This window comes from Gracilinanus agilis, chromosome 3, assembly GCF_016433145.1.
Source record: "Gracilinanus agilis isolate LMUSP501 chromosome 3, AgileGrace, whole genome shotgun sequence".
Lineage (NCBI taxonomy): Eukaryota > Metazoa > Chordata > Mammalia > Didelphimorphia > Didelphidae > Gracilinanus > Gracilinanus agilis.
In genome coordinates, this window is record NC_058132.1 from 678,494,256 (window position 1) to 678,519,156 (window position 24,901).

Consider the following 24,901-nt stretch of genomic DNA (forward strand, 5'->3'; position numbering starts at 1 on the left):
TCTCTCTCCCTCTCCCTCTCTCCCTTCCTTCCTCTCTCTCCCTCTTTTTCTCTCTCTCTTTCCCTCTCCTTCTTTCCCTCCTCCTCTCTCTCCCTCTCCCTCTCTCCCTTCCTTCCTCTCTCTCCCTCTTTTTCTCTCTCTCTTTCCCTCTCCCTCTTTCCCTCCCCCCTTTCTCTCTCTTTCTCTCATACACACACACACACCAGCATGTTTGCAATGCATATTTTTGAACTGACTATAAAAAGAATGCTTTTTATAGACATTCACAATAGTCTTTTCTTAGCTAGCAGAAGAATTTCTTATTATTAATTTATTCCTACGACTTCTAAGCTTAGAAATATGATTCAATAAGAGGTAAAAGGCAAGATAAAAATCTGATCCCAACCCATCCTTATAGGGAATTTCATACCATGCCAGTACTATGACAAGCTGTTGACTGGTCAACAGATGATAAATTGTTATGGCCACAACAACTTATAAAAACTGTACCCTAAGGGAATATAGTATTTCATTTTTGGCTATGTGTTCCCAATACCTAGCACAGGACCTAGAACATAATAGGTGTTGTAAGAAAACTCTCTTACAAAGTTAAATCAGAAAGGGAACCCTTTCTGTGCCATTTTCCCCACAGAGTTTAATATTTGCTTATGAATGTATAGATACATGCATTCACTGATGACTGGATGGAACTAACAGTAGACCTGGAGTCCAGAATGATGTGTTTTTGATTGCCACCTCTGATACCACCTTTGTGATCTCGGTCAAAGCATTTTGCCCCTTAGAATCTCAGTTTTCTCAGCTATGAAGTGGAGGGAAAAGCTCCTGTTGTACATGCATACCTCTAAGGATTGTAATGTCAGATGAAATAATTACATAAAGGACTCTGTAAACCATAAGGCACTATGTAAATGGCAACTTATTATTTAAGGCTGAGGCATTACAATCTGCATCAGTAGAAGGAATACCCATATTGACAAAAACATCAGTCTAATAATATGGTCATTTAAAAAAACTAAAAGGAGTGCTAATGAAACAGGCTGGAGAATCTCTCTTTTCACCAACCACTCCATCAGAAAAAAAATGTATGCATATGTATGTAGATTTTAATTTTTATGAAAATATGTATATATTTTATTTTTACCTACCTATAATTTACACACACACACACACACACACACACACACACACACACACACATTTGCACTAGATCTGTTATTTCATTAGTACAGGAAATTCCCACTAAGGAAACTTCCTCTAACTAATGCAAATATGTATATTTGAGAGGGAGTGTGTGTGTGTGTGTGTGTGTGTGCATGTGTACATGAAGTTAAAAGTTAACACTGAGAAAATGGAATGAAACTTAGAGCTTTGGGCATGGAATGAGGAAGGTCCACAGAAATTTCACTTGGATGAGGAGACATGACTGGCATTACATTCTTGGTTTAAGAGGGACAAATGGAATTTTTCATGGAAAACAAAGGAAAGAGGCAGCTGGGTGACTCAGTGAATTGAGAGTCAGGACTAGAGACAAGAGGTCCTGGGTTCAAATCTGACCTCAGCCACTTCCTAGCAGTATGTCCCTGGGCAAGTCACTTAACTCTCATTGCTAGCCCATACCAGGAACCAATACATAGTATTGATTCTAAGACGGAAGGTAAGAGGTTTTTTAAAAATACAAAAAACAAAGGAAAGACCAGGGCAAGAAGGTAAAAACAAGCTTGGAGCCAATATATTGGGGGGGGGTTGCCCTACAGCTGTTTCCTAAGACAAGAATTGTCTAGGTAGACTGAGTCATTTGACCATAGCAAGCTAGAAAGACTTGAGGTCAATGTATCAGTGGCCTGGAGAAAAATTAAAATGTGGCCAGAGGAGTTCAAGTCTGCAGCAATAGCCTGGAGAGAAGGCAAAGACCAGAGTGACTAAGAGAAGAGTAACAGATTGACAAGCAGAAAATCTCCAAACCTCCAAAACTCAATCTAATCATGGGATTCTATGAGTGACTAATGCCTATACCTTTCTCCAGCAATGAATGCAAGAGGCCTGACTAAGAGCACCTGAACTGTTTCTTTGCAATCCTGGATTTTGACTTGCCTGAAGACAAATGGAGTTTGGGCTGCCTGGTCTTAGGAGACATTGGCCCCATGCTGTATTTGCTGTATTCTTTTCTAATCCTATAATTAGAGAATCTAATATAGCTAGGGCAAATTTTGCCAGGGGGCAATTTTATTTTCCAAGTACACAGAAAGGCAAGAATCTGGTTAGATAAATCTATATTCAACCCTTAGATTAACAAGGCAAGCATTTGCTGCCCATAAAAAAGAACAGAGCTATGAAATAAAGGTAAACAGCATTATTGAGAGGTAGAGAAAGCTTGTCTTTAAAACAGAGCATCCTTGAGGGTTTGGTGGCAATATACCTGCTGGGAATTAAAATTGGAAATGATAATATCACTCGGGTCCTTTTCCTTGACAGGATCAGGCAACTGTTCAGCAACACTCCCTAGAGAAAATGATAGATGGATGGATGGATGAATGGATGGATGGATAGATGACATAGAACTTACACAACACAATACTAATAGTACTCTTTACAGTTCTCTCTAGCATTCATATATAGGGGAATAGGAACACTCATGCGACATTCTGCCCACCATCAAAGAGATATTAAGCATAATAGATCCATTCTCTAGCTTGGGTAGAGAGGTAGAAAATGAAGATGGAGGAATCCATCACAGTTTTCAGCCCTAGGAATTTCTCATTGGGCATAGCCATTCTAGAGGGCATGTGGGTTGTTGTGAGTTTCAAGGTCCAGCTCCAAAGACCAAGGAACCTCTCCTAAACTAGAAACCAATAATGATGGCTAAAACTGTTTGGGGCTCAGAAAAAAAAAGTGTGAATTTTATTTAGAATCTTGTCTGTGACACCTACTAGGTGTCTGACATTGGGTGAGTACCTTAACTTCTCATTGCTTCAGTTTCCCAATCTATAAAATAGAGTTAATAATACTCTACTTGTATATATATATAAGTACCTACCTCATAGGGTCGATGTGAAGATCAAATAAGATTACCTATATAAAGTGCTTTATAAACCACACTGTTGATTGGTCATGTCTGACTCTTTGTGACCCAACTTCGAATTTTCTTGGCAAAGATGCTGAAGTGGTTTGCCATTTCCTTCTCTGCATCATTTCACCGATAAGGAAACTGAGGTAGACAGAGGTTAAGTGACTTGCCCGTGGTCCCAGAACTACTAAGTGTCTGAGGCCAGATTTGAATTCAGAAGGAAAAGTCTTCCCAACTCCATGCCCATCACTCTGTCTATTGAACCATCATGTCATCCCCCTACTCTATATGTGGACCTGTTCATATATAGTCTTCTCAGGCAGGTAGGTGAGTAATAATTTCTTTAAAAATATTTCTCCAAATGTGCCTAAGGTTACACAAGTAATGAACTGAGCAGTTAGTATTAGAACCCCACTCTTCTCTGCACATCTCCTCATATACCTAATATATTCCATTTCCAAAAAAAAAATCTTGTTTTAACAGAAAGCAGACTGATGCCAGCCAAAACCATAGCTAGGATGGTATGATCAGGGCTTTGTTTAGAAGGCCTTGATGGTATTTATACTTCTTCAGTGGATCTTAGCACCTAGTTAACAGGAATAATTAGCTAAATGAAGACTCTACCATAAGTCTTTCTTCCTCTCTAGCAGTGGAATCCAGGGGGACTCTGCTGATGGAGTTTTAAAGGAAACAGTTTCCTAGATTCTTGAAAAGGAGGCAGAGGATCCCTAGGTCTCTTTCCTACCTAGGTTTGTCTTTATGAAACTCTTTAAAAAGCTGCTTTTCGGGAATGGTTCCCAATGTTTGTCCGTGCATGTCCTGTAGTTTTAGCCTGACTACCAGAATTGCTAGTTATATAAAGCTTTGATGGTAAGTCAAGGGAAAAGGAAAAACGAGTGTTTCCTTCTTCTTCTGCTCCTACCCCTACATAATAATCAACATAAAGGAAATTACATCTTGCACATGCTCGGCAGCTCCGAGCTAAAGTCCATTTGCTAGTTTTCTAGAAGAAAAGTCATTCCATTTTTTTCAACTTCTCTGTTTTATGTCTTGAAAACTCCAACAGGAGGTTTTACATCTGCTTCTGTACATAAGCAAATAAAGAGGGTGACAGGTGCCAGGCAGAAGATGCCCTGGATGTTTTTATGCTTCCTGTTGCTAAGGAAACAATCTTCTCACAGTTAAGTGGCCCGAGCTCCAACTCAGAGAGATTCCTGAATCAAGCCATCGGCTGTGGTCTGAGGCAGGGAGGAAAAGGGTTAAAGATGGAGAGGGCTTTGGTAGAAAGCAGGTTTTTCCTCTTTGGGTTAATTTGCAAAGTGTTAAAAATTCTGTTTTGGTCCCTTTCTCCACAGAGGCACGCACACACACTTACTTTTAGCGGGGATAAATTAACCCTTAGATTTTGTGTTGAAGTGACCATGGAGGCCATCTAGCCCAACATCTTCATTTTATGAATGAGGAAAGTGAGGTTTATAAAGGATAAGGAACTTGCCCAAAGTCGCACAGCGTCTAGAAGCACCGAGGGCTGAATTAAAGATTTCTGACTCCAAATCTAGAGTGGTCCCACTCCATGCTGCATTTGGGGCAGAAGGAGGGGAGGGTGGGAGTAGTGAAGCCTGAATTTCTGATAAAATGTATATTTATTGAGTAATAACTGTAATGACCCTGCTAGTTATTATTAACTATTCTAACAGTTACATATTACATTACACTTTGACGTTACATATTATATAACTGTTCGATAATAATTGTTTCATTTGAATTGGGCTCTGATTTCACTGATAGGGGAACTTCATTGTGAATGGTAATTATCTTGGCACAGAGTGACTGTTTAATAAATGTTTCATTTATCTCTCTATTGATGTCTGAGGCACAGAGAGGTAAGATATTTGTCTGAAGTCACACAGCTAGTATAGATCAGGGAGGGCCTGAACCACATTTTTCTTGCCCCAGCCCCCTCATACTCTCACTCATACTCACACTGCCTTTTTTGCAGAATTAAGTAGACAAGTATCTCCACCCACTAAAAATAGCTAGGCACAAAACCTAAAGAGATTACTCTGTCAAGCTGTCCTTTCCATGTTCAGGCCAGGTAATATTTTTTATCGTTTCCAGAGAATCAGATATTCAGAACTGGAAGGGACCTTGGGTGTTCTCCAATCCAACTCCTTCATTTTTATTTTTATTTTTTTAATTTTAACCCTTTCTTTCTGTCTTAGAATCAATACTGTGTATTGTTTCCAAGACAGAAGAGTGGTAAGGACTAGGCAATGAGGGTTAAGTGACTTGACTAGGGTCACACAACTGGGAAGTGTCTGAGGCCACATTTGAACCCAAGTCCTCCAAACTCCAGGCTTGTTTCAGTCTCCTTTTAAGCATTCCTAGTTCTGTCTATGCCTCTTCTTACCACCATTACCATTAGACTGTAAGCACCTTCAGAGCAAAGTCCATTTCACATCTTATCAAGCAATCCCTACTGCCAAACTCAGAACCCTTGAGAGTTCCCTTTTCTTTTCCAGAAACCATAATCTGGTCAATACTCCTGGAAAGGGAATACTGATCTCTCCCACTGTGGCTCCACTTGCCATCCCTGTAGCTTTGCCAACCAAAATGTTCCTCCCTGCCCATCACTCTCCTATGACCTTAAAAGTAGAAAACTGAACACACTTTGTTAAAGTTTTATTATTCAGTATTCTGAATTCACTCTGGGTTGCTGGCCAGGCTTTGGGGAAAAAGATTCTGGATTTCTCTCCACACTGAAGTTCGGCTAGTCCCTGAGCTTCCTGGAAAATCCTCCTTGATTCCACGGTGGCAAAGAATAGTCCAGCTGTTTCTGTTTTCAACTTCACTGTTTTCGGGGTCACTGAATCCATCATCCCAGATGGCTTTTACAAATGTTCATCCTGCTCTTTCATGCTGTTCCCCTTCCCAATGGGAAAAGAAGCTATGTTAACAGTTAACCTTGCAATATTTTCTCTCCAGGTCTCTGTTGGTAGAATCAATGACCAGAGAACAAAGGAAACTAGAATCCATTGCTGCTACTGTTTTCAAATTGAATGATTCCAAATTTTCCAATGATTCCAAAATTTGGGCAGTAGGGTATGGGGGACAGCATGATAGGATTGATTGTGTCTATCAGAAGACTTCAATAACCTGGGTTCAAGTCTTGTCACACATCCCAGCTGTACAACCATGGGAGAGCCGCTTAATTTCTCAGTGCATCAGGCAACTCTAAATCTCTAAGGCTCCAGGATACAGAGAAGTCACCCATTTACACCGGAAGCCAATTTCCATGCTGAGAATTCCCTACCCTTGGGAAATCACAGGCTAGGACCAAAATGTCAGGCTTCCTTTTGTAAGAATGTTGTCCTCTTAGTGTCTTGTAGAATGGAAAGAGCTTCTCTACTTTCACACTCTCCTATATTTTATAAATAAATCGCTAAAAATATCATTTTGGAATTGATATTTGTTCAATTCCTGGTGATCAACCCTTTTTAATATTCAGTCCAACCAAACCCTAAATTTTTCCCCTTTGCAATGGGGTGACAAGTATTATTTTTATTATTAATATTATCATAGCAGGAATATATATACACATATATAATATTTTAGAGTTGTGAAGTAGTTTAAGTACACTGTTGACTTTATTTTACTCATAGTCAGAAGACTTGGAATAAAGGCATAGTTTTAACATTTCCCAAGATCATTTCCCAAGCCCATCTGCCTCAGTTTCCTCTTCTGCAAACCACCTTCTAGGCTGTGTCTCTTTTCGTGGGCACGGAGATGGTACACAAAGGGATTCTAATGAGTAGGGGCAGAATCTGTCGTTTTTTTCAATTGTGTCCAATTCCTCATGACCTCATTTGGATTTTTCTTGGCAAAGATATTGGAGTGGTCTGCCATTTCTTTCTCCAGCTCATTTTACAGATGAGGAAACTGAGGCCAGCAGAGTTAAGTGACATGCTTTTGTTCTGGGAAGTTGAACCATCCACATACTATTGGATTTTGTTTAAATACATTTAACTATGACATGTTCTGGCAGGGAAGGAGAGTAAGAGAGAGTAGATTGTCTCATTTTCCAAGCTCTATCCAGGTCCTCACTCCTCTTATCAGACTATCCTGGAGTCTCATTAGAGGGTTGACCTGGGGGCCAAGCCATAGGGCCAGCTCAGAGGTGAAGCTACCCTTAAAAGGAAGTCCCTTGGGTATTTCAGTAAATAAACTGCTTGGCCAGGGTCCAGAACTGGCCAGCCTCATTCAGCTTTAGAGCTAATGTTATTAGAGAGTCAAAGGCTGATATTACTTGTTCCTTTGTGATGTCCAGAGCCCTAGGAAATAAGCCAGAGGAGGAGGAAGAGGGGAGGAGGGGACAGAGAATCCTCATTTGAGATATTTTACTAGTGCTTCTCTTTGGTGTCTTATAGAATCATAGACCTAGAACCAAGGCAGATCTTTGCAGTCATTTTACAGACAGAGAAACTGAGGCTTAGGGAGATTAGGCGACCTGAAGGGAGTAAGGGTCAGAACCAAATTTGAACCTAAGTGCTCAGACCCCAGAGCTACAGCATGGCAGATACATAGCCCCATGGTCCCTCAGACTGTCTGTCATTCCAGTGACCCACCAGCCTGTTATGAGACAGTGAACTGTAGTAGATAGAATGCTAGACTTGACACTGGGGAGGCCTGGATTTTTATCCCACCTCTGACACTTATTGTGTGACTGGGCAAATTGTTTAACCTCTCAGATTCAGTTTCCTCTTTCCTAAAATGGGATTAAGAGTTGTGGGGTGCTAGGTAACACAGTGCTGAGCCTGGAGTCAGGAAGACCTGAGTTCAGATCCAGCCCTATACCTGGGCAAGTCCCTTACCCCTGATTGCATCAGTTTCCTCATCTGTAAAATGAGCTCGAGAAGGGAATTGAAAAACCTCCCCAGTATCTTTGTCAAGAAAACCCCAAATGGGGTCACAGAGTCAGAAAAGAACAATGTTCTCCCTCTCCCACCCCCCACAGCAATATTAGGAGACATGTATTTTGTTAACCTACAAGGGTAGTACAAAGAGAAGAGTTTGGGATCTATTTAGGTTCAAATCCCAGCTCAATCAATCACTGAGAGATCTTGAATGAATCACTATTTTCTTTAAAACCCTAATTTCACATCTATAAAATGAGGAAGGTTGAACCTGATGCCCTCCAATGTACCTTCCACCTTAAAATCTGTTATTCTCTGACTTCTCTGAGCCTCAGATTCTTAGTCTACCAACTGAGAGGTTTACACTAGATGACTTCTAAGGGCCCTTCTAGCTGTAAAGCCGTGATCTAAGTTCTAAAAGAACTTAAGTGATTTTATTTCAAAATATTTGGTTCCATATGGCAAAGCCACTTGAGTTTGCTGCTCAATTACTCTTCTATCTCTCCTCAGAAAAGTGTGCAGGTGCCCAGGCTTGTGTGTGTATGAATAAGTGTAAGTGTGCTAGAAAGACTCACTAAGAAAAAAGGAAATTTGGCCACAGAGACCTTTGCCTGCCATGAAATTTCTGTTCTGAAAAAGAGGTTCCTTCTTCCAAATGCTGAAAGTCCCTTTCTTCTTCCTTATTTTCTTTCTTTCTTCTTTCCTTCCTTCCTCCCTTTTTCCCTTTCTTCTTTCTTTCCTTACTTCCTTCCTCTAAGGCTAAGTCCATCTGCCATGGCCTTCCTGAGCCACTGCAGAGAAGAAATAGTCCATTTATCTATTTCAGCAGTAAATTGCAGGGAGAGATTGTGAAGGCTCCCACCTCCTTTCTCTGTTTGGGTTTTGTAAAATCAGGGCTTTTGGCTGATCTGAATAGCTGCTTGTCTTCTCGAAAGCTTTGTGCTTTGGTAAGCAGCCCCAGCTGATGATTGCCTTCTGCTTTCAGAAACAGCTGTCTGTCTTCCTTTATAGCTCTATTCTAGGGGAATGCAAGAACCTAGGAATGGGAATTTAACTCCAGAGAGCCCACGGGGAAAGGAGATTTCTTTTTCAAGGAGAGAAGGGAAGATAGAGAGGATCCAAGGAAGTCACAGAGGATGGAAGCTTTTTATTTGGACAGATGATGTAGCAGAATCCTCTCTGCCCCTTCTAGTAACCTTCAAAGGAATTTTGTAGGCATTCCCGGCCCTCCCTACAGTTGCCTGGATGTACTTTCAAGTTGGCTTGGTTTTCAGCAAGGTTTCATCATTTCTTTTGAGGTGGGACAAGTTAGAGTCTGCATGATTTGGCTGCTTTTTCTGTTTTCCGTGTCCTAAGGAAAATCTGATTCCCCATTTAGCTCTCTGACTCTATTACCCGTGGGAAGCTACATGTAGTCACTCTCTGTCAATTTATTTATTTTGCACTCATTCTTCTAACGATTTAAGGAATGTGTGTTGCCATCTTTCAAAGGTCCCATTCAGATGATATCTACCCATGCAGTCTTCATTGATAGTCACTCTTTCCCATTTCTCCCCACCATTACCTTAACCAAAAACATCATGTTTGTAAGAATTATAAGATAATTATAAGACAAGAGATATGAAGGACCTTAGAGTACAGCATGTCCAAATTATTTTCATATAGTATATTTGCTATATATAGATATTGTGTGTATATATATATATACTATATGTTATATATAGTATATAAAAAGAAAATGAGTTCCACAGAGGTTAAACTGACTTGATCTAGCTATTATTCATAAGTAGCAGAGCCCAGAATTGGAACCCAGGCCCTCTGACACCAAATCCAGTGATTTTCCTTCTATTTTACTTGCTCCCTACTAGAGCAGGGATCCTTTTTTTAATTATTTTTTATTTTGAATATTTTCTCCTATTTACATATTTCATGTTCTTTCCCTCTCTCCCAATCCCCCCTAAACCCCTTTAGCCAACGCACAGTTCCGCTGGGTTTTACACGTATCATTGATCAGGACCTAATTCCATATTATTGATAGTTGGACTAGAGTTATCATTCAGGAATTCTTAACTGGAAGTCTATGAACTTCTTACAGAATATTTTGATCCTTTATTTCAATTGCATTGATTTCCTTTGCAATGCTACACCACTTAAAAATGTTACCCTCAATTCTGAGTATTGGTTCCAAGGTAGAAGACCAGTAAGGGCTAGGCAATTGGGGTTAAATGACTTGTCCAGGAACACACAGCAAAGGAGTACCTGAGGTCAGATTTGAACCCAGCACTTCCCATCTCCAGGCCTGACTCTCTATCCACTGATATGCATTTATTTTATCCTATGCATTTATTTTAATAACATTTTCATAGACTGCCCAAGTGATCCAAGATGCAAAAAAAGATTAAGAGCTCCCATACTACATGATAAAATATGGCCTAGCAACCCCTGTCATCCTTGAATTTTTGTTATTTCTTGTTTTGTCTCTCCTTACCCATAGTATTTACTTAATAAATGTTTGTTCAGTTAAATTAAATGTTGAATTGATGCCCTCTTATGGCACTAAGGAGAATCTATATAAATTATTTTCTACTTGATTCTAAATTCACATGGATTGAAACTTCAATGTAGGAATAATCTGAGTAGTCATCATTTACTTCATCTGACTCATGATCTCACCAGGCTTTCTAGGAACTCCTGGGGTCAGATGAATTCAATTGGTGCAATTTAGAAGGACCCCTGACTCTATAATTCAAATTCCCAGTGATAACACTTACTTACTACCTGTGTGACTTTGGGACAGTCATTTTATCTTCCTAGATCTCAGGTTCCTCATCTGTAAAATGGGAAAACTGGATGAAATGGTCTCTGTGATTTTTTTCTAGTTTTAGTTCTATGATCCTATTATCCTCATTAAAAGAACAAATAAAATCACATGTTAAAATGCTAAGCTATTTAATGGGGATATATAATTTTAAAATGAAGCAATAGAAAATATGTTTTGGCTCATTTTAATGTGTCACTTTGTTCCTGATATATACTAGAACAGTCTGGAAAAATAGACAATATGGCACAACCTTTGGTTGGCCAGTTGCTGACACCCATGTAATGTCTGGATCTCTGCTCAGATTTTCAGTTTATTTCCATAGCTCTACCATATCTTGGATGCCTTATTTCTTTCCTCTGGAAGACCTCAGTCAAAATGCAAAACTCTTGGACTTCCATCATTATCATGGCCTTGCTTCTCCCCTTTGCTCACCACAAACCAGCTATTCTATTTCCTAGAACACTGCTTTAGTCACAATTATCCTGCACTGAAAACATGCTGGGTGGCTACGTGGTGCAGTGGCTAGAGCACTGGACTTGGAATCAGGAAAACTCGTGATCATGATTTCAAATCTAGATTCAGATACTTATCAGCTGTGTGACCCTGGGCAAGTCATTTCACCTTGTTGGCCCCAGTTCCTCTTCTGTAAAATGAGCTGAAGAAGGAAATGGCAAACTGCTCAGTATCTATGCCAAGAAATCCCCAAATGGGGTCATAGTCAGACACAACTGAAATGACTGAATGACAACAAAACAGTTGTACTATCTCATGAAATATTGAATTCTGCTAACTTCTCCCAATGAATGTTCATAGTAGGGGCTCAGATATTCTAGGAAATACATTCTGTTCTCATCAGATATGCCCCTATTACAAACCTTATAGTTTTTTTTCTGAGTTTTTTTGTTTATTTGTTTTTACTGTGTTGCTAGTATAATAAATAGAATGTGGGTCTGGAATCAGAAAAAAAACTAAGTTCAAATCCAGTCTCAGACACTTACTTGCTGATCACAGTGTATGAATCACTTACCCTCTTTTTATCTCAGTTTCTTCAACTGTAAAATGAGGATAATAATAACAGTGACCTCACAAGTTGTGTGAGGATCAAACAAAATACTTGGGGGGGGGAGGTATTTAGTACAGTGCCTGGAACACAGTAGGCACAATATAAATGCTTATCTTCTTCTTCTTCTGTTGCTATTAGACAGAAAAATTATTGATACCAGTAGGGTAAGCCCCAACAGCAGTTATCATGAAACATTGCACAGAAGAGGTACTCAGATATGTGTTGAGATGGATGCCTAGCATGTACAAAGTATAATGGCAGAAGAGAAATAAGGGCTAAGCAATTAGGGTCAAGTGACTTGCCCAGGGTCACCCAACTAGGAAGTGTCTGAGGCCAGATTTGAGCCCAAGATCTTCTATCTCCCAATCTGGTCTTTTATCCATTGAATCTCTTAGCTGCCCCTGAAAGCAGTGGGGGTTTTTTAGTGATTAGACATCTAAAATAATAGCCTGCTTTCATATAGCATATTATGGTTCACAAAACTCCTTATGTTTGTTATCTCTTTTGATTCTTGACCTATCATGATCCCCGTTTTACAAATGAAAAAACTAAGGCTAAAAAGCTGACTTGTCCAATGTTCCACAGATAAGATTTGAACTCAGGTCTTCCTGACTCCAATTCCAGTATTCTACCTACTTAACTCGATTCAGTAGAGAGAGAGAAAAAAATGAGAAAATGAGAGTGAGAGAAAGCAAAAAAGGGTTTTCAGCCTGGAGTCAAGAAAGACTTGGGTTCCTATCTTGTCTCTGACACCTACTAGCTATTTGACCATTATTCAAACTATATAACCTTGGTGAACCTCAGTTTTCCCATCTGTAAAGTGGAGATAATAACAGTTGTACCACTTTCTTCACCAGGCTATTATCTGGAAACTGCTTGGCAAACTTTAAAGCTCTGTACAAATATGGCTTATTATTTTAGGCTGCATAATTCTCTAATATAGATTTTTCTCAAAAGCTGTGTGACCTCTGCACACCCTGTTTTTCACATGCCTTCCAACATCCTGTTGCTGAATTCTTCGTTGCCCCTAAGCAGTGCTTTTGGGTGCCTCTCCCTGCCCAAATAATTCTTTGGAAGGGTCTAAGTCAAGTCTATACCCATGCATGAGGAAGCAGGAGCCCTGCTGTCTGACCTCAAGCTCTCCATCAGCAATGTTTGCTTCTTTTCCGTGTCTGACATTTCCAAATGCAGAAAAAGAGCATCTCAAGGGCAGAAACATTTGTACACAGCCAAGGCTAGTCCTAAGTGATTACACGGGCTCTTGTTGTATGGGATATATTCAGAGCTGTCCCAGAGAGCCCAGGGATGCTCCACTATCTAGCACCAAACTTAACTCCAGTCCAGGACATGATCCTCCAGGGGAATCAGGTTGATCCAGAGCCCCCAAGAATCCATATCTCTTAGGAAGGTCCCAAATCCAAGATCAGTAGACCCTGGACTTTGAGACCATGGTTTCTTGTGCTATATCTGACTTGCCCAGAGCCACATAGCTAGCAAGTATCTGATGATGAAATCAGGTCTTCCTGACTCCAGACTTGGCGCTCTATCCATCAGTTATGCCCCAGAGCTTGTATCAACATCCCTCTTCACCACTCCCTTGTAGGACCTCTGCTTTCCTTCGGAGCTCAGGTCATATTCTACCTCCTTCAGCTGCCGTTTCTAGTATTCTCGCCTTCGCATGAATTACTTTGAATTGACTTTGTTTACTTCTCCTGTTCCCTGTTGGGCTTTTGTTTTCTTTTGTCTTGGTTTTTGCCTCTCCTTATATCATTAATCTTTAAGTATTGTGGTACCTTCAAACAGTAAACGCTTAATAAATGTTTATCAATTGATTAATGTATATGTCTACCTGTAGTTTCCCCCTCAATAGAATGTGTAGTCACCTGAGGTTAGGGTCTTTTGGGGGATTATTTCTCTATATCACCCATACTTAGCATAGTATTTGGTATGTCATATGGGTTTGATAAATGTTTATTAAATGAATGAATCTCGATTGACTTTGCAGATGCTTTTCTCTTTTTAACATTGCTTAGCTGTAATGTTCCTTTCCCTTTGAGCATGCCAAGTCTTGCCTAAATTAAGCTGCCAAGGTCTGAAACAGTGAGATCTTGAAAGAACTTTCCACTATGGACTCTCTTACTTCCCAGACCATCATGCCTCCTAGCACTCTTCTAGGTTGCATGATGGAATCTCATTCTCTTCAGCTCAACAAGCTGCTCCACCTGAACAAGATTCCCGGGTGTACGGCAAAAGTCTTGTTTTCTATCTCATTGATAATATGTCCACATGGATGTCCTCATGCCTCTAGGTCACTTTAGAAATGATTAACCTGGATCTAAGAGGGCAGAATTGATCGTTTGTCCTCGACCTGAGTCTGTCCCTTTTCCAACTGCAATATTTTAAAGCTTTTGAAACATGCCTTGCTCCCATGTGATGGGAATTCTTAAGATTTTCAAGTGAAACAAAGTTGGAGATTTCATCTCCTTCCCAATATATATAAAACATTTTTTTTGTACAATTGGAGAAATATTGCCAGATTCCTCATCCAGCAGCTCCGGAAATCCATTGAGGATTTCTTTGCTATAAATTGAGTCTGTGTTGTGTTTTGATGACTTTTCTGGGAGAGACTCTCTCCTGTTATGCCTCATTATGACAATGGATTGTACTTTGGAAGAAACATTTAAAAACATCCTTCATCCACACTTCTGTATTTGATATCTGATGTTGTTGCTGAAACAAAACATAAAATGTTAATTTATGTAAATAAGAGTTGTTTAGCTCTCACAACTCAATATCATGACTTGTCATTGTATTTTATTAATTAATCTCTCTCCCCCAGGAGGATTTGAGTCAATTAAACAAAGATTCCAAAGGCATAGTGCCTCTTTTCCTGCAGTTGAATCTATCTCCTTCATAGCAGAAAGAATAATAAATATGAAATCAGATGACATCGGTTCAAATCTCTCTTACTTACTAATACCTTATTGACTTTGGGCACTAAGTCTCATTTTCCTCATCTGCAAAATGAGGGGGGGGGTTGAGTTTGATGGTATCTAAGTCCTTTCCATCTCTAACTCCTACCAACTTCCACTTGCTTGCTTATTCCATTTCATGCAGCTAAGATTTCTCATATCTTTGTCATTCTCCTAATCTCAACCCATTATGTGAAATTCAGAAGCCTCTGTCTTCATTAGCAGTGCCTGGCTCCAGCATCCCCTGCTGGGCTGTTAATTAAGTGAGAATGGATGAGTTAATGAAGGCCAAAATTCAAGTTCACTTATGGAAGTAACAGGAAATGAGCAAGAAGCTGTGCGACTTTAAGCAAGTTGCTTCCCATTTCTGGGTCTCAGTGTCCCAATTAGTAAAATGAGAAAGTTGGATCAGATCTCATAGGCCCTTTTCTAATTCTGATATCCTATGATTCTGTGATTGGGGGAGATCTGAGAAAACTTTTGTATCCACAAATATGCTTTCATATAAATGCTATTCTTTTTCCTCTCTTCAACTTAGCATCTTAAACAGCAGTATGGTATAGTAGATAAAGGACTAATCTGGGGTCAAAAAACCTGTATTCAAGTCTAGTTTCATGTGCTCACTAGCTGTGTGACCTTGGACAAGTCACTTAAATGCTCTATGCCTCAGTTTTCACATTTGTAAAATGGGTGGGAGGCGGAATTGATGACCTTTGAAGACCCTTCATAAGTCTCTAAATCTATCATCCTATAAACTATTCTCACATAATTCAATAAACATTAATTTAGCATCAAAGAATTCTTGGCACATAGGGGGCACACACACACACACACACACACACACACACACACACACACACAAATAAGACCATACATGCCCTCAAGGAAAAGCTTACATTCTACTGGGAGGAACAACACAATAATTATAAATAAATAGCAAAAAAAAAAGTATCACCTCTTCCTTCAGAGCCTGGAATAAAAGAGGGTACAGGGGAATGATGTCAAGGCTTTTTAAGATGGAGAATAGGAGAAGAGGAATTCAAGTTAGGTGGGCTCTTTATTTTCAATAAAGTATAAGGCAAGGTCCTCAGCTAAAAGTGAAGGGGATAAAATAGGTCTGAGGAGTAAAGACCTGGAATAGCCAATGTAGAAATTTGATTGATCTTTAATTAGTAAAGAATGGAAGGATTGTCAATGAAAGGTATTAAATATCATTGATGTCTGTAAGATACAGTCAGCTATATTAAGCAAACATTTTTCCACAAAGAAGATTCACAGATTTAAAATGGGAAAGGACTACAAACATCCTCTAGTCCAGTGGTTCCCAGGCTTTTTTGGCCTACCACCCCCTTTCCAGAAAAAATATTACCTAGACCCCTGGAAATTAATTTTTTTTAATTTTAATAGCAATTAATAGGAAAGATAAATGCACCTGTGGCCATCACTGTCCCCCTGGATCGCTGCAGCACCCACTAGGGGGTGGTAGCGCCCACTTTGGGAATCACTGCTCTAGTCCAACCCCCTAATTATACACATAGCCCCTACTCTGGGATAATCTCCCAAGTTTGCACTTAAGGATTGGGTCCCCAAAGAGAAGTAGCCACTACTAGTAAGGATGATGTTCTAACAATGTTGCTCACAAGCCCACACCAACGTGCTTCCCATTAACAAGTCAACTGACTCAATCTGATTTTAGTAAAGTTATTTAATAAAACAGTATATTTAATATTGTAATAAATTTAATGATGTTATTAATAATATTAATATTAAAATAATATTGGAATTAATAATAATAAATGTAATATTTAATAAAACAGAGTCCATTCAGAATTCCCTTTCCCCCATAATCCAGTACATATGCTCCCATAAATGCCCAGTGTCTATGGTTAGAGTGGGCACAAACTTAAAGTAAATAGCAACACAGCAAAGGGATGATCCACAACTCTTGGAATTGAAAGTCTTTTTCCCTTTCTTGGAGTTCTCATAAAGTTCCCCTCAGATGTAGTTCCCCAATGACTAGACCCATCTGTTAGCCTCAGGAACAGTTCTTTTCTTGAAAAATAGAGCCTGTAACTCTACCAACTGTGAGCTGCCTTTCTTCATGATTCCTGGTAGTGATCCCTCAACTTGCAGGAGTTCTGTTCCAGAGACACCCATGATAGGTGGAAATCTGCCAAGTAGTGACATTATATTTATTTAATTATTTATATGTATTTTGAGGCTTTATAAACTCTTCCCACTCTCCTATAAACCTTTTCCACACTCTTATTCACCTTTCCCACACTCTTATAGACACTTCATATGCTCGTAAACTCTTTCTGAACATACGGGCACAGTGAGGAAGAGCAAAGACCGATGCTACAGTCACTGAGCCAATCAGTGCCCAGGATATGGAACTCAGCGCTGTGGTTGGTCGCCTTCATTCCATCAGTCGATAGTGTGCCGTGTCCAATCTCACATCGGCAAACTTGCCCAGGCGGTTATGGCATACTGCAGTTCCATTGTGTACAATAGGGTATTCCTCCACAAAATCCCACAATATACTGAAAACTCCATGATACAGAATTAGATTTTTTTAAGCCCCTGATACAGTGAAGCCACAATAAATGAACTGCAATATAGCAAGAAACGACTGTATTAGAAGTCCCCTCTTTCTCTTCATAGGGTCTTCCCACAACTTCCCTCAGTGATTTTCTCTCTATATGCTATTTGTGCTCATTTTGCGTGTCTCTGCTCCTGGCAGAGGCATCATGCGGTAATAGGTTCCATTTGTTCAATGCTGGGATGGGGATAAAAGAGAAAAACTCAAACTCTCTCTTTCCTCATCTCTTTCTTCTCACCTGCCACTTTCTTCCTCGTCTCTACTTCTGCCAAGAGCAATTCCCTCTCAGAGGTCTGGCTCCAACATTGTAATGCAATCCTCAAGTCTCTAATTTGGAGTCTGCCATTAATGGCTTGTGTCATCACTGGCTTCTGAAATACCACAAGTTGTTTGAACTTCCCAGAGATTTGTTTGGTCAGCCAATCAATTATTCCTTTCTTGACCAAATGAAAGACATTCTTCCCTCTTAGATCAGATGTCAAAAAACGTAATATTTATATCCTTGGAATTACATTTTGTAGTCATTATGTTATGATGACATTCCGTGATTGCACTGAGCTGAACTTGAGGAGCGATCTTGTCCCTTTCCCTTACATGCAAATACAAAAATTGAGATCCATAAAGTAAAGCCTAAAATCACAGAATTAATTAGAGGGGAAATTGGGTTTTAACCCAGTTATCAAGTAATTCTTCTGAATCCAAATCCACTCCCCTTTCCACTACTCCAGACCTAGAGCAATAACCAGAATACTGAAAGATTATTTCTCTTGGCAGTGGCAACAACAGCATTGCATATACTAAGGTCCTCTCCATCTATAACATTAAATGCACATGTCTGGCCATGAAATCTATCAATTGAAAGATCAGAGGATGGAATCATAGCTTTAGAGTGGGAAAAGACTTTAGAGACTATCTACTAGAATCCTTTCATATTACAGATAAGGAAACTGAGGTTTGGAGAGATTTAATGATTGCTAAAGTCCTCAGTTTAGTGCTATAAATATGACAGGCACAAGAATTAGGGGGACCATGATAGAAGAGAAAGATGATTGCTCATTTTTCATAAAATCTGTCGGACTAGAGGGCTCAAGCAACTGTAACTCATCATATCACGTGACAAGAAGGCTGTTACTTAGACTTGATATGAATCATATTTGAGCTGTCTGTTCCAGAATCAGAAAGATGAGGTCAAGACCAGAAGGCTATTTGTGTGCCCGTCAGCACTTTGCAAGTGTTGCCACTCCAGTCCCTTCTTCCTGCAGCCATAGTTTAGAAGACTTCAGCTCTGCTCTTCCCTGCTTCCTTCCTATTCTTCCATTGTCCATTTACTTATTCCCTGGCATCCCTTCACCCAAAGCCAGAGGACTTTCTCGTCAAAGCAACCACCACAAGCTGAAGAGTCCTCAGGGAAACTGGAGCATTGCTCTGCTCCTTTTTAAAAATTATTACCTCTATTTAAAAATCATTGTATATTGTACAAACTCATCATCTTACCTGGCAATTCTGCCACTCTCAGAGCTACCCAGGAACAGTTCTGAGGTCTTCAAGTATATTTATTATCTCATGAAAGCTTGTAAGACTCCCTTCTCTTTTTTCCTAGGCTAAAAGTGAGATGTATACATATACATGTATATGTCAAATTAATGATGTATCAATGACATCAATGTCCCACAAAATAAACATGTCTGGCTCTGAATGATCTGGGTTCAGATCCTGCCTCTGATGCCAGCTATGTGAGCCCTGGTAAATTGCTTACCCTTTCAGAGCTTGGTATCTTCCACTATAAAATGGAGATTCAATTCAATTCAACATCCATCTCTTATTAAGCAGGGACCTTATGCCATGTGCAAGGTAATTTCTTAGGTGCTAGGAATAAATATGAATAATAATACTATCTGTAGCAAGACAACCAGGTTGATATGAGGCTTAAATAATGTAACATATATAAAACACTTTGAAAAATTTAATATGCTATATAAATGAGCCATAATAACATTTTATTCCAGAAAGAGGCAGCTTTCTAAGACTGTACATTTCAGAAAAGATGCCAATCTACAACATGAAAAGAGTTTTCTCACCAGGAATTCTCTCCAGAAAGATGAAATCATAGTTTGAAAGCCCACCACCCCTCTGAAAAAATTACCATTACTTCTTCAATGAATATATGGCTTCACCAATGTGGATATTATTTTTATATGCAGAGTCTGTAACTCCTCCATTCCTTCTCATCTCATGCAAAGCTCTTCTCCCCAGAATCCTCCAAAGAAGACCTGTGCAACATGCTAAGGGACTTGTCTAAATCTCATGTTTCATGTGGCTCTAGGACTAGCCAACTGTCACCCCTTGAGGTTGGTTTGGGACCAGTCCCCTCAGTATTTCTCATAGCATATGTCTTGAATGGTAACCATGGCACTTGCTTAAGAAAAGGAAGATGACAAACATTTTCTATCCACATGACCCTGGGCAAGTCGCTTAACCCCAGTTACCTCACCCTTACCACATTTCTGTCTTGGAACCAATACTTAGTATTGATTCTAAGACATAAGGTAAGGGCTTAAAAAAAAGAAATTGATGTTGAATTGGTTCAAATTGAATTGAATCCCTATTTTACAGCTGAGAAATCTGAAGATCAGAGAGATTTAACAATTTTCCATGGGTCACAAAGCTAGTGACAGGGGCAGGATTTGAACCTAGATCATTCTGACTTCAAAACCAGAAGTACTTATACTGTGTCCCATTGATGGCTTGATGTATCATTGTATTTGATGTGGTCACTTCTTGCATGAAAGCTATCACTGGTCCTGTGCCAACACTACTTATACCTACTAAAATGTCCAAAATAGAGAAAAATAGGAAAAATTCCCCTCATTCCTGTAATATATAAGTGCCTCTAAAATCCAATCCTAGGTCACCCCTTCAGGAAAGAAGAGTGTGTGTAATATTTAATTCTCACTCAACAATTACTCTGCATCTATGATGTACTAGCCACTCGAGTTACAAAGACAAGAGCAAGACTTTGCTTTCACAAAGTCTACTTTCAGTTGGAAAAATACTCATCATCGGAAGAACAAACCACACCGAGCTGAAAAAGACCTTGGAGATCACCCAATCCTCTTTTTACAAATGGAAAAACCAAGGCTGTGGACGTTTTCATTGGAAGTGAATGGCACAAACTTCCAAAACCATTAGAAAAGTTTGGTTCCTTGCACATCGTCCATACATCCCTAATAAAGTAGTATTGAATGGAATGGAATCCAGTCTTCCAATAGCTCTGCTGCCAAGGAAGATGGCGGTGGGGAGGATGGTAGGAAGGCAGGTACATCCCTCAAATTCTTAGTACCGTACTCTTTCTTTATTGAAACCGACTAAACTATAGGCTAGAGTGAGCGAGCCAGCTGGGACAAATATATCTCGGTCTCGAGGTCTTCGTATCTGTTCTCGCATGCTGTACAATCAATTTCACTCCAGCTATCGCTATTGATCGAGAAGATGGCTAAAATGATTGGATGTGCCACTGTCTGCTTCAGCAACCGCGTAGGGACCCAAGGCTAGTCAGCTATTTCATTAACTCTGTAACTTTTTATAAATGTCTGCACCATTCGTAATCTTGAAATTCCTTATCTTTTGGAGCTATTAGCTGCCAGCTCCCAGGGCTCCTGCTGCCCTAGCCATTGAGTCTCACGCCAGTAAGCTTTTCCATCAGTCCATTACCATGTTGGAATTAACCTGGTCAAGGATTCCTGTGTCTCATTTTTGACAGTCGTGTTCCTGGTGAGGCAGCTGGTAAAGTGACCGCATTTGGTAGCAGATTATATCTTTCTTCAGCAGTGCTTTTTAATTGAATATTACTTAACACAATGTAAAGACTGCCTTTGCAGCATAATAAAAAGGCAACCAGGAATCACATAGAGACTCCTGGACCTGGAGTCAAGGAGGACTGTGTACAAATCCTAGCCTTCTGGCATTTCCTAGCTCTCACTTAACCTCTCTGCACCTATTCCCTCTTCTGTAAAATAGGGATGATCATAATATTTGTAGTACCTATTATAAGAATGAAAATAAACACTAGCATTTATATATAGTATTTTAAGGCTTATTAAGTCCTGTGCATACATAATGCCATTTGATTTTCACAACTACAGCTTTCCTGTCATCCTTTTTGTGAACACTTTCTTTCCTAGTGACAGCTCTAAGACAGAAGGGGAAGGCTTCCCAACAAAAAGAGGCTGTGACTTGCCCAGGGTCACACAGCTAGGAAGTGTCAGAGGCTAGATTTTACCAATTCTAGCTTTCTTTTCAGCTTACAAACAACTTCCCATGAGACTTCAATCCAGATGCCGCCCTATCTCATAGTTTGGTTGTGAGGGTATAGGAAATAATGAGTATAAAGCATTTTGCAAGCCTTAATGTCTATTATTATTATTATTATTATTATTATTATTATTATAACCATGTTTCTAGGAAGTGGTTTTGTCTTCCTAAAGTTTGATACTTTGTCCTCAGGAAAAATTTATGCATTAATGTCATCAGTATGACATACTGGACAGAGAGTCAGCCTCAAAGCCAACAAGATCTGAATTCCACTTTTAAAATATGTGCTACTGAAGCAAACACAAGATCTGAGTTCAACTCACACCTCTGACATACTGACTGTGTTACCCTGGGCAAGTCATTTAACTTCTCAGTGCTCTAGGCAACTTTCTAAAACTATAAATTTCAGAGAAATCATCAACCTACATTAAGTAGAGTGAGTTTTCTCACTCACTTGATATAGTTCCTTGTATCAATTAAATCACAGATCCACTCCCTGTCCTATCATTTCATCTAAGAATTCCAAATAGTCAGTCATGTCTGGGTTACTGTCATGTCTGAGTCATGCATATGATTTGATCACATCTGAGCACCTGCCTTCCTGATGACTAATTAGCCCATTAAAGCAACTTAGAGGGCAGCTGGGTGGCTCAGTGGATTGAGAACCAAGTCCAGAAACAGGAGGTCCGAGGTCCAAGTCTGATTTCAGACCCTTCCTGGCTGTGTGACTGTGGATAAGTCACTTAACCCCCATTGCCTAGCCTTTTCCACTCTTCTGCCTTGGAACCAATACAGAGTATTGATTCTAAGACAAAAGGTAAGGATTTTAAAAAATCAACATTAGTGTCCTTACCTTTTTTTGTGACATGGAACCTTTATATATAATCTAGCGAAGCTCATAAGCCAGCAACCCTTCTCAAAATGTTAAGTGAGTAAAATAAAACACATAGGATTACAAAGGAAATTATTACTTTGAAATGCATCAAAATACATATTTTTTTAATTTATGGATTCCGTGTTTAAAACCTCAGATCCCCACACTTGGCAACAGAAACATTCCAGAACATTCCAATCTCCTCTTCCTATCAGATCAGCTGAGGTGCCATCTGTCTAAACGGCAGCGCCATCACCAGAGAGCTCTCCAGGATGGATCATTTGCTTTAATCTCTCTTCCAAGTGAATGAACCAAATTGACTAATTGATTTAATCAACCAATGAGAATTTATGGAGCACCTACTGTGTGCCCAGAACCATATCAGGCAATGGATATCCAAAGGAGACATTTTGGGTGGTTTTTCTGATGCCTCAGCATGTGGAAACATCCATAACCTTCCATGAGCTGTTACAGAGTCTCACTGACAAGGTCGTTGCTGAGAGCCATATTTGAAGGCACCCAATTTGTTTCATCTTCAAAGGCAATACGACTAAGCAAATATTTATTAATCAACTGTATGTATGTGCAAGGTACCGAGGCACCAAGGACAAAACAAGCTTATATTCAATTAGGGAAAAGGTACCTATATAGAGACAAGAAAATACAAAATAATAACAATTATAATTAAGACAGAGACAGAGACAGAAAGAGAGGGAGGTGAGGGAGAAAGAGAGAGAAAGATGGAGGGAGGGAGGAAGAGAGGAAGAAAACAAAGGAGAGGGAGGGAGACAAGGAGAGAAAGAGATAGGGAGAGTAATAAAAGAAACTGAGACTCAAATAGATTTAGTGATTTGTGTAGGTCATCCAACTATAATAGGATATTTGTTAATGAAGAGTTAATTAAGTAAGAGTTCAGTAGAAAATAGAATTAAGTAACAAGTTATTTTATGCATGCATAAGAGGGTTAAGTTGGGTTTCTTTAAATGGAATCTTAGAGATGGATTGGGGGTTAATGTAAATGTAAATATCTAAGGTAGGACCCAAATGTAGATCTTCCTGACTCCAAGTACAGTACTTTATCCAAGCCACTCCTTAGCTGAAGTACCAAACCCACAGGTTTGTGGCAAGGAGCAAATGAGAGCCTGGACATAGTGTGTTTTATAAATATGAAGTAAATGTAAGTTGCCGCTATTATGGTCAAAATAGACAAATCTACCATACTTTGACATTATTCAGAGACACAGAATCAATGAATCTCAAAGTTGGAAGTGACCTCAGGCCATTGAGTCCAACCAATGCCCTTCAAAAGAATATCTACCTCCAACATAGCCTACAAGTGGTCCAGGGATGAGAAACTCCCTCCCTCCCGAGGCAGCCCATTCTACTCAGACAGCTCTAATTACGCGAAACATTTTCCTGACACCAAAGCTAAATTTGTGTCTTTTCAAATTCCACACATTTCTCCTGGTTCTGTCCCCTCGTGCAAATCCCTCGTGTTCAAATACCTGAACATGGCTACCCCGTGCCCCTGAGTCTTCTCCAGGCTAAACATCTAATTCTTTCAGTTTTTCCTAAGAAAAGACAGACTCTTTACCATCCTGGTTGACCTCATAAAATGCTTTCCATAAAATACTTGAATCTCCTTGGAAACTAATTTATCAGTGTAAAGAGCAGATCACTACTTATTGTGAAGAACCTGTCTCAAAGAATAATCATTTAGACAAGCTAAATGGAACTCACTGGTGTGGGAATTGTCTCCAATACTAACTCTGTCATCTTGGGCTCATAATACTGCTTTTAATAAATATTTGTCAATCAGTTGAATAAAACCATCTATTCCCAAACATCCTGTGAACTTCTTATCTTTTCCCTACACTAAGATCACCTCAGAGAGAGGGAGGAAGGAAACAAACATTTTTAAGCACCTACTATGTGCCGGTCATTCTGCTAAGTACTTTAAAAATACTTTTTCATTTGATACTCAACACAACCCTAAGAAATGGGTGTTATTATTGTCCCATTATTATATTATCCCATCCTATTATTATTACAGCTGAGTAACATGAAGCAGGTAATGGTTCAGTGACTTGTCCATGGTCACACAGCTAGTAAAGGTCTCAGGCCAGATTTGAACTGAGGTCTTCCTTATCCCAAGACCAATGCTTTATCCACTGTGCCATCCAGCTACCAAATGCTGGAGGTCTTCCTCTTGTTACCCCAACAGCACAAGGAACCATGGAATGTATAGGTTTTCCTTTGTTCATCATCCCTCTCCTGTTTC